We start from the raw sequence: 9880 nt of genomic DNA on the forward strand, positions 1-9880 counted from the left end.
CCTGAACTGTCCCATGTCTTTTTTTCACATAAGCCAGCGTTTTTTGTTTTTGTTTTTTTTTTACCTTGCATGCTGGTGTCAACCCCTCAGATACTCACAACCATTGGCATGTCTGATTTCTCTCTCTCCTCTTATTCTTTCTTTCAAAACATTTGAGAACCTGCTGTGTGTACCAGGTGCTAAAGACAGGAACGTGAAAAAGCACAGCCTTACCCTCAAAAATTCACACTTTAGTAGAAGAGACACAAAGAGACGGTCTAGTAAGTATTTCAAGACAAGTATGCAGAAACTACAATGGAATTTTGGAAACAAAGGCAGCTAATTTTGTTCAGAGATATCTATTTGTATTGTTTAGAGATATCACTCCTTCCATTCTCTAGATAAGCTCCACACTTAATTGTGTTGCTTTTGCTAAGTGTTTATTTGTATAGCAAAAGTCTTGTACTACACAAAGCGTCCAGATTGGCCTTAATAGAAAAAAGTACAAAACAATTTTTATCAAGAATGATTATGCAAATAAATATTTTCACAATCTCTTATCTTTTTTGTCTATAAGTTAAATTGTCCGAATCATCTACTCAATGGCTATAGGAGAAACAAAGACTAGCGAATTACATATAAATTTCATAGGTAAACTCAGAAAAATAGAAGATTAAAGAAAATCAAGAACCAAAAATTTTCAAGTTCTTGCGTTAAATTCCATTGTTTTAACAAAATGCCACCTTTTAAAGTTTTATCACAGACCTTTCTTTACTCCATTTCTCCTTTTAGCTATCTTGATAACACAAGTAGCTCTTCTTAGGTTTCGAGATCAATTAAATACACACGCATATATGTACATATATACATATGCACACACATACACACGTTATACACTACAATTATATATTGTAAATGTACAATAGATTTATATATTGCAATCACATACGTATGATCTATGAGATAATTTTTATACTTTGTCCAATGCAATGCAGATTGATTTGAAGGATTTTTCCCTTCTAATTTCTCATATCTCACAAATTTCTTATTAAATATTGCTCTTACGATTACAAATTATTTATGCTAATTCATTCGACAAGTACTTATCGAGCATACTTTACATGTACATATAAAAAAAGTACAAAATCAGGAGCTAAGTGTGGGACCTCATCTGACTGACCAGTACGCTTCCAAGAGCTAAACTGCAACTTCTCCACTTATAAAATAAGGACAGAAATATTTGCCTTACACCCTCACAAGTTATTCCAAGGATCCAAATGAGACAATACATGTAAAACACTTAGAAAGTACTGAGTTACTTCTAAAGCCAATAGTCAGAGAGGCAAGTCACACTACGAAACGTATGGGCAAATAAGATTATTTAATGCTACAACCGAAATGGAATTTATCCTATCTATCCAAAATATTTTCAATTAACTGTGAATTTCAGTGAGATATTTCTATGTGAACCATAAGTGCTATTTAGTTTAACAAGTGTGTCTCTTTAAAAATCATCGCAAGCTAGTCCTAATAAAATTACATCTTAAAAAACCACCCCTGTTGCCCATTCGTCAGCAACTAAAATCTAAGTTATTTCAATGATTTTTAAAAAATAACCTTTCCATCTGCACCTATATTGTTATAAAAACAAATATTATTTGACCATTAGTAATCAGATACTAAATGATCTTTTAGTTCCCTTACTGGTCTAAAATTGTGTGACTATTTTATTAGAAAGTTTACAAACACTTCAGGAACCCATAGATCAAAAATAAATTAGACGTTTTAAAAAGTGGGTTAATGTTTTACTGAAAATAATTAGAAAATTTTGCCATCATATGTGCCATATGCAAGAGTTAATTTAGGCAAAAAGCTTATTTCTCCTTTATGCTAAGAATTTTCCTTTATGCTAAGCAGAATTTCCCATTTGCAATTCCACCTCTAGTGTATGATATCTTTTATTCAAACTGTTATACTCATGAATCTACGTATTTAATTAAAAGACTTCACGGTTTATTTATCTATTATATTTTTGATTCGCCTCCACTTAAATAAAACTAATTATAAACTGCCTTTTCACAGTAAGCTAACTGCAAAATTCTACAATTATTTTCTCTAATTTTAAGCCAGTTAATGCATTTTGAAACTTAAATGGTTTTAAAATTATAATTCTAAATTAATTCTTAATTTGGAAAATACTAACTACTCTGAAGTATCTTAAATTTATGTAGACTTATACAATTGGGTGAGTACTTTTGCCGGTATTCGAATCAATTTAAGTTATAGAAACAGAAGACAGAAACAGCATGCGAATTTTAAACATTAAGCTAGAATTAATTCACCAGCTTTAAGAAACGTTCACAAAAATTTTGAACATTTCAAAAGAACCATGCAACCGATGCTTGATGTATATAAATTTAAAGACTTCTATGTTAAAAAACATACTGAAGCGCTGTTAACATCGTTTTCAAGTATGAAAAAATGGAGATAATATTTTCTAAGAGAAAAGCTCAATGTAAAATTCCTAAATCATGTACAATTTTAAGTCGATTCCTAATGGATTCAACTGGGGAATCAAACCAATTAAAAAGCTATTTTGCAACTAAATTTTCGAGGATCTCAAACTAAAAAGGCCTTTATACAATTCATCTCAGTTAACGATGGAAGGGGAAAACTTCCTCCCTTCATAACCTCCCGATAATCCTTCGAGTAGTTTTAAAAATAGCTTTGAAAATGTGCCAACTAGGAAAAAATAGAACGAAAACCGAAAACGGCTGAGCTGAACCTAATTTTCATCCTCCAGGATGAGTATCTTAGAAGCCAACTGCCTTTCGGCGTAGTAAAACATTTAGGATCCCCCAAGGGGCAATTCCTTCCACGACTGTTGGAATTACAACCGAGTACTCACAGCTGGTCTGTCGCTAGACTACAGGAGAGGTTTCATGACACACACAGCACCTGGGCCTCTCGTCTCCCCCAGGCCCAACTGACATCGCTGGTGGACCGGCACTTTGGGAAGAAATAGTCCCAAAGTTCCATCGGCCCCTCAAGGCAGTTTCTATTTAAAGGGGCAGTGACCCAATTTACTTCTGGTGGCTTACTGCGTCCGGGACAAAACTGCCTCGACTCTAGTGATTTGCCACGTTTCCAGGGTTTAAAGGGCACAGGAGACTTTCTTTAGAGCATAACGAGTCCATAACACACGGCCTCTGTCGATTATTTCTCCTTGATCGGAAAATCAGGAGAACCTAGTCCTAGGGGTTTTCCAGTTTTTGAAGCATGTCTGTACGTGGGGGAGGAAAAGGCCGTGAAGATTTCAAGGATGGAAGGAAGACCTGAGGCAGAGGAAGGAGAAAGGAAGGGATGCAGACAGAGGGAAGAAGGGAGGGAGGGAGGAAAACGGTGAAGGAGGGGAAAAAGGACAGGGAGGGAGGAAAAGTCAGGCGGAGGAGCAAAGCGACAGCTCTCAGAGAAAGGGAGGGACGGGCGGCAGGCGGCGTTTCCGTTCCCAAGAGGCCTTGCGGTGCTCCCTGCGCCGCGTCCACCGGGCTCCGGCCCTGGAAATCCACCTGCTGACAGGGCAGACGTGGGGAAGGGGTCGGGGATGCAGACACACACGTAGGTCATTTGTTTTTCTCTTAAACCGACTTAGGCTACTCCAAACGTTAGAAGAAGGCTAATCAAATCGACCGAAGGAAAATGAAAGGTCAGATTCACAAAAGTAAAAGCAGGACAGTATAAATTATGAGACGGAAACGCATGTAATTAGTAAATGTCCGAGTTGGATCTTTTAAAGATAGATTAAAATTTAGAACCTTAAGAAAAATTTATAATAGAAAACATCACGCGAAAGGGGTCGATATCACAGAAACAGATTTTTTAAAAGATATAGATTAAATAGAAAAATTGTTAGAATATCATTTACAGAAACTGATGAAGAGATATGAAATCTGAGTAGTTCCATATTATCATTAAATAAAATTAAACCAATGGAGCAAAATCTTTTCCACGAATAAATCTTTTCACCAACAGCAGCTTCACCAGCAAGTCCTATAAATCATTCAGTGACCCGGCCCAGCCGGTCCCTGCAATGACCAAGAGAAGGACCAGCAACAAAATCCACCAAAGGGACACCGCCCGGGGAACAGGATAGAGCCTGGGTGGGTGGCCGGGAGAGGGGAACACTAAAGCTAATGCCACGCGTTTGACACCAGAGAGCTACACGTGAGAAACGCTTTTGGACCTCAAAATCATCTGGAAGAAGAAATGGTACCTACATTAGCAGGTGGAGGTACCGGCCACTGAATCATGGATTACACCATCATTACCAACCAATATTCTAACACAAAAAAACGTTTAAGTCATACATTTTCTTATATTAGGAATCATAATTTATATTAAAAATTGTTTCTTTTTACATTTCTTAAACATAAAGATTTTATTAAAAATTCAGTCTACCCAGTTACTGACTAATTCAAAAACTTTAAGACTATTACATGGATGTTCCTACATGGAATATATTTAACTGGAAAATACAATCACTGCAAGCAAATAAGAATTCATTATTCTTTAAAAATACACGTTCTTCATATATAATAACGGCCCCTTTCTGTGCCCTGCCATGTTGACTCTCCTTTTCTAGTTAAAGACACTGGTCACTCTTTGGCTGTCACCTGAGGTCCCTCCGTGCACTGAGCCTTTCCTGAATGCTTAGAGCAGGTGAGCTCTTCCTGTCCAAGGCTCGACAGGTCAAAATGCTTGGTGGAATTTAATCACCTGGATGATGAAAGGCGAGAGAGTCCGACACCCGCGCACGCGTGGCGAGGAGCGGGCCGGGAACGCGAGCTCTCACCGCCGTCTACACCCCTGCCCGGAAGTCGGCTGCGTGCAAGAGAGAGAGAGGGGACAGGAGCATGGAGAGGGCGCAGGGCCTGGTCCTGTTTCAGAACAGCCCTCATGCAGAAGGCGAAGTCATCCGGCCCGGTTCCTGGTCAGAGCTGGCACTTACAGCTCTGAGCTGCTTCTGAGTTGTTTCAAGAGGCAAATCGCAACATTGTCCTGGGGAGGCCAGAAGGGTGCAGAGGCCTCGAGTTAAAGATCTATTAAAATTCACTTTCCTGTGCAATGTTTTCCCCGGGGAAAGAATTCGTCTGGAATAATCATTTCACCAGTCCTTAACTCCCCACACTAAGTGCTTTACCTCGTGGAGTCCCCACGATAACTCTGTTTACCCATCACGGGCAGGAAAACTGAGGAACAAAAGACGAGCCGGCCTCGCGCACGGGCCAAGCGAATGATCGTTTGCGTCAGGCTTGGGATCCGGGGGTCTGACGGCGGGGTGTACGTTGCCGCTTGTACAAAAAACAAATGTGATAACTCAAAACTTAAGAAGTATTAGATTTTCTTTTCACATTGTCGATGCACAGCAATTCTTTCTATAATTAAGATCGTAAATTTACAACATATCCCAAAACGTAAGCCGGTGTTGAACTGCTTACGGCAAACTCCCACTCAGTTTGTTGCCCACGTCCTACCGTAGTGTCTAGTCCCTCCTGCCACACGTGCCGCCCAGTGAGAGAACCCAGTATGCGCACAAGGTCACCAGGGTGCCTTAAAAACAGTGCTTGGTGGGGACTGTGGCAGTGAACCACCCGCAGCAACGAGATCAAGCAGTATGCGCACACACACGTGTATGTGTGTCTGCGTGTGTGTGTGTAAATAGAGATTTTCGGTCAGGCCCTTCACCAAAGATGAAAGCCCTTTGACTATTACTGAAAGAAAAGACATTAAGCCCCCACGCTTGGCCCAAGATGGCTCCATGAGCAGATGCAATGAAAGAAATTACACAGGACCGACTGATTCTAGAAAACGCCAGAACCAGGTGACCTGTAAGTGACTGGGAAGTGCATTCAGGTTCCAGAGCCAGTGAGACCAACCTTCAGCACACGGTCTAGAATGAGGCTGACTCTGAACGGCTGGAAAAGTTCTCATCAAGCCACTGCACCAGAGAAGCACACTCTGGTCCTTAGACCTCGTTTGAGAATTATCGACCTTGCGTATCACACACAATTCTTAACACCAGCGTGTCTGGCTTCTTGGGACTCGGGAGAAGAAAAGCGACCAAATGAAAAGCACAAGCTGTTCATCAGCCGCACGCAGTCTCAAGACAGAAACCGTAAGCAGCAGCCACCACGGGGGACAAGTCACCCCCCAATGCGCGAACCGGGGTCGACATCAAACCACGATGATCTCGGAGGTTAAAACAAGGTCAGAAGGTTAAAATAAGACTAGATACTCGAAAGTTTAAGTTTCCGATGATCTGAACGTTTCCCTCATGTCAAATACGGAAACCATGGGAAAGCCTATGTAAATAAGTTACCATTTAGAATTTAGAACATACCATACGCTTCGTGCCATTTCTTTAGGACTGAAATGGAAAAAGTCCACCCCTCTAGGCTGCCCCTAAAAGGACTACTATAAAATGGGAACAATTTATTTCATAATGACAAGCGGAAGCCACAGCTATGCATTTAACAAAAACGTAACAATCAAACCACCATTTGAGAGCATCCAATGAACAAAAATAATATTGAGAAATACTATTAAACAAGAAAAACTGGGGAAATGACGTAAGACTGATAGGAAGTTTGGACTTCGTTTTTAAAAACCGAAGGCATGAGATGTGTTCAAGTTCCCAAATGCATCAATGGTATATAAAAAAAAAAACTTTCTTTTAAGCTAAGAAACTGTAAAAGATAAAATCTTAACATATTTCACTTGAATATAACATTAGTTTGACACTCGTTAATATAACGTTTTTAAAAATAAGGTTAGAGAACCTATCGTTTTATAGTGCTTTGGCTTTTTTAGGACAATGGGGTGAGGCTATTAATCTTGGGAACTAGGAATGGCCGATAAACTTATTTCTACGCATGAAAGTATTAGTGGAGCATTTACAACCATACAAAAATTATGGTAGGTACCTGAGATATAAAATTCTGGTGAAAGAAACAGACGTAACTCTAATAGTTACAATACGATGGAACGACTTCCATCGCACATGAAACGCACTAAGGCAGCGGTGATCCCAGGACAAGCTGGCTGTTTAAGATAAGGGAGAAGCATAGTTTGGGGTGACCTGGGGTTTGGGCTTCTGATACGGAACACATCTTGGTACCGGCAACTGCGGCAGGATGGGGGAGGGGCAGGCTGAAGGGGATGAGAAGTGAGGACCCAGTTCGGACGAGATCTGCAAGAGGACAGGTTCACAGGGACACTGGGGACGGCCCCGCAGCTCCAGAATCTCGGCAGAGAAGTCGTTTCAGGGGCAGGAAGGGTTCGCAGACACTTCTCGAGGCTGTTTCCAGACCACTTTTGCAGATTTCTGTGGTTCGGGGTTACTTGTTTTACGTAGAGTGTATGTTTGCTTAGGGAAGCTTTCGTGTGTTGACAGGTGACGAAGAGGACGAGGAGCTAAAGCCCAGCCGCCTCCCCCTGGCACTAGAGATGGCAGAACTTGGTTCCAGAGGTAAAACTCAAACGGGGGGCTGGTGGGGGGGTTCTCTGTGACAGCGCACAGAGGCCCGGGGAGAACCCAGCAAGTGACAGGCAACCACGAGAAAGACAGAGCGACGAGACAGGGACCGAGCAGTGTTCCTCGGACTTGAGACTTGACAGTTTGCAGGTCTGGGGATATCTGCGAACGGAAGCTTCAGAAGCTTGCAGGGCAGGGTGGCGAGGAAGAGGGGACGGCCACGCCATGGCGTGCAGACGAAGGGGGAGTGAGGGAGACGGGCTGGGCCACCCGAGGAAAGAGGAAAAGATTACGGACAACGAGCGATGGCTCATGGACGGAGCAGAGTCCCAGAGGGCACGGGAGGGAATTAGCTATGGATGAGTATACACAGCATTTTAAATCGGTGTGTGATAAGAACATTAGTTTCAGTTAGTATGGTAGCTGTGATACAAAGGCCTGCCTTCCCTCCCTCCCTCCCTCCCTCCCTCCCTCCTTTCTTCCTTCCTCCCGCCCTTCCTTCCCTCCTTCCTCATTTATGAGCGTCACTCACGCTGGGGAACAACACTCGGTTGACCATTTTATCACCACGGCCCCCACCCCCACCTTAAAAACTGTATATGTCCTCAGCCGTGGTCCACGATGCTGGCAGATGACATGTAAACAATAAATATTTCTCTTAATTGATGAGTGGATTTCTTTCTTTCATGTCCTCTACAATGCCCAAGGGGCCACGACTACCAAAATAATTAATAATAATAATAATAATGATGATGATGATAATAATAATAATGTTAATGGGAGACAGGTAAGTTAGGTCCAATGTGAAAAGTATTCCTCCTTTGAACGCCTACAGAATATTTTCTGTGTAATTTAACAATCACATACAAATATTATTGCATTCTTTCAAATTCAAATAAAAACTTTCCCATATTTATATCTCATCTCCTCAATTATACTCTTGGAAGATGTCACGATTTCTCTGCATCCTTTTCAAACGTATGAAGGATGCTTAAGATCTTTTTCTTTTATAGTGAATAACATAAAGCAAAATTACAGAAGTAGGTACATGTTAGTAAACTCGTAGCATGTCATTACTGAGAGAGAGGATTAACATTCACGTGCCGTCAGTCTACCAAGTGCAAGAACGATGGCTTTATACACACATTACATCATTTAATCCTCAAAACAACCCATTCTTCAGATGCAGAAGCTGAGCGGGAGAGAGGGTAAGTAATTCGCTGCGAGCTACGCGGCTGGTGCCCGCCAGTCTGGGCTGGAGGCGGCAGGGGACTTGCTCGTCCCCCTCACCGCACTGTCCCCCACTCTAAACCACGTGCAGAAACAAACGGCAAACATTTGAACGTTCAAAGTCTTAACCTACATATTCTACTCGATCCTTACAGATTCCAGAAAAAGGTATTAGTTACTAGGATAAAAATGTGTTTGTTGAAACATTATATTCACTTTGAATATACAATCAGTGATAAAATATCGATGGCAATATTGATAGCAACTAAAGACAAATAATAATAATGATAGCAACCACCACTAATTGAGTGTTAACTGCACGTCGGAGGCTATGCTAAGGGCTTCGGAAGTATTTTATTACTTGTGCTTCACGATCAGCCCAGAGGTGGGTACTGTTATTATTATTGTCACGTACAGTTGAGAAACCGAGGCTCGGCGAGGTTACGCTGAGCGGTCTCGGACCCCAAGTGGGTCACGGGGCAGAGCCAACGTTTAAACGCAGGGAAGGAGTCTAACTTTAAAGGCCATGCCGTTGACCAGTGCATTAGATCCACCCATTTTTGCAACGTCCTTCCATTAGCAAATTAAACTCCAAGAAAACGACTATCTTATTTAGACACGGGTTTTCCTCTGAATTACCAAAACACTCGATACCACGCTATGCAGATTTGGACATTCAATTAATTGAATAACAAGTAACACATGGAGACGGTCTTCCATGCAAACGGGACGTCTAATTTAAATCCCGGTTTTAATCAACCAGTTTTATAACGATGGCAAATCAATGAGAAAATTTTAAAATGAAGGTGCTATACAATCAGCTAGCTCTACTTTAAAATCCAGAACTGTCAAGAATATTCTAGGAAATTTGCCACCATTACTTTGACAAGAATTATGAAGCAAGATCTCCCAAAACTGGCCAACCCTGAACATAGACAGAATCTCATTTGAACATGCCCAAACATCCAGATTCCCCAGAGCGCTCAACTAAGTGAGACTACCCAGAGCAATACGCAGGTTAGAATAGGGCACTGGGGAAAATCCCACAGCACACCAAGAAGTCATTATCCGCACTCAACAGTAGATGGCGCTAACACATCACATCTTATTTAAAAAACAGCTGTCCATAGCCTTAAG

At 41.4% G+C, this 9880-nt stretch overlaps 1 protein-coding gene across 2 annotated transcripts in view; it reads right to left on the bottom strand.

The window, feature by feature from the left end:
* Window positions 1–9880, bottom strand: part of TSC22D1 (TSC22 domain family member 1) — a 117385-nt gene that overhangs the window by 27328 nt on the left and 80177 nt on the right. The window contains exons 1-2 of one of the 2 annotated variants that reach the window (XM_011379703.2): window positions 5245–5255; window positions 2398–2403 (exon numbers count right to left, since the gene is read on the bottom strand). The exons of the other annotated variant lie outside the window; for it this stretch is intronic. The gene's annotated coding sequence lies outside the window, so the exon portion shown is untranslated. Of the gene's footprint in view, window positions 1–2397; window positions 2404–5244; window positions 5256–9880 lie in introns of those variants that run through there. 2 annotated transcript variants of the gene reach the window in all.

Source organism: Pteropus vampyrus, unplaced genomic scaffold (assembly GCF_000151845.1).
Source record: "Pteropus vampyrus isolate Shadow unplaced genomic scaffold, Pvam_2.0 Scaffold370, whole genome shotgun sequence".
NCBI lineage: Eukaryota > Metazoa > Chordata > Mammalia > Chiroptera > Pteropodidae > Pteropus > Pteropus vampyrus.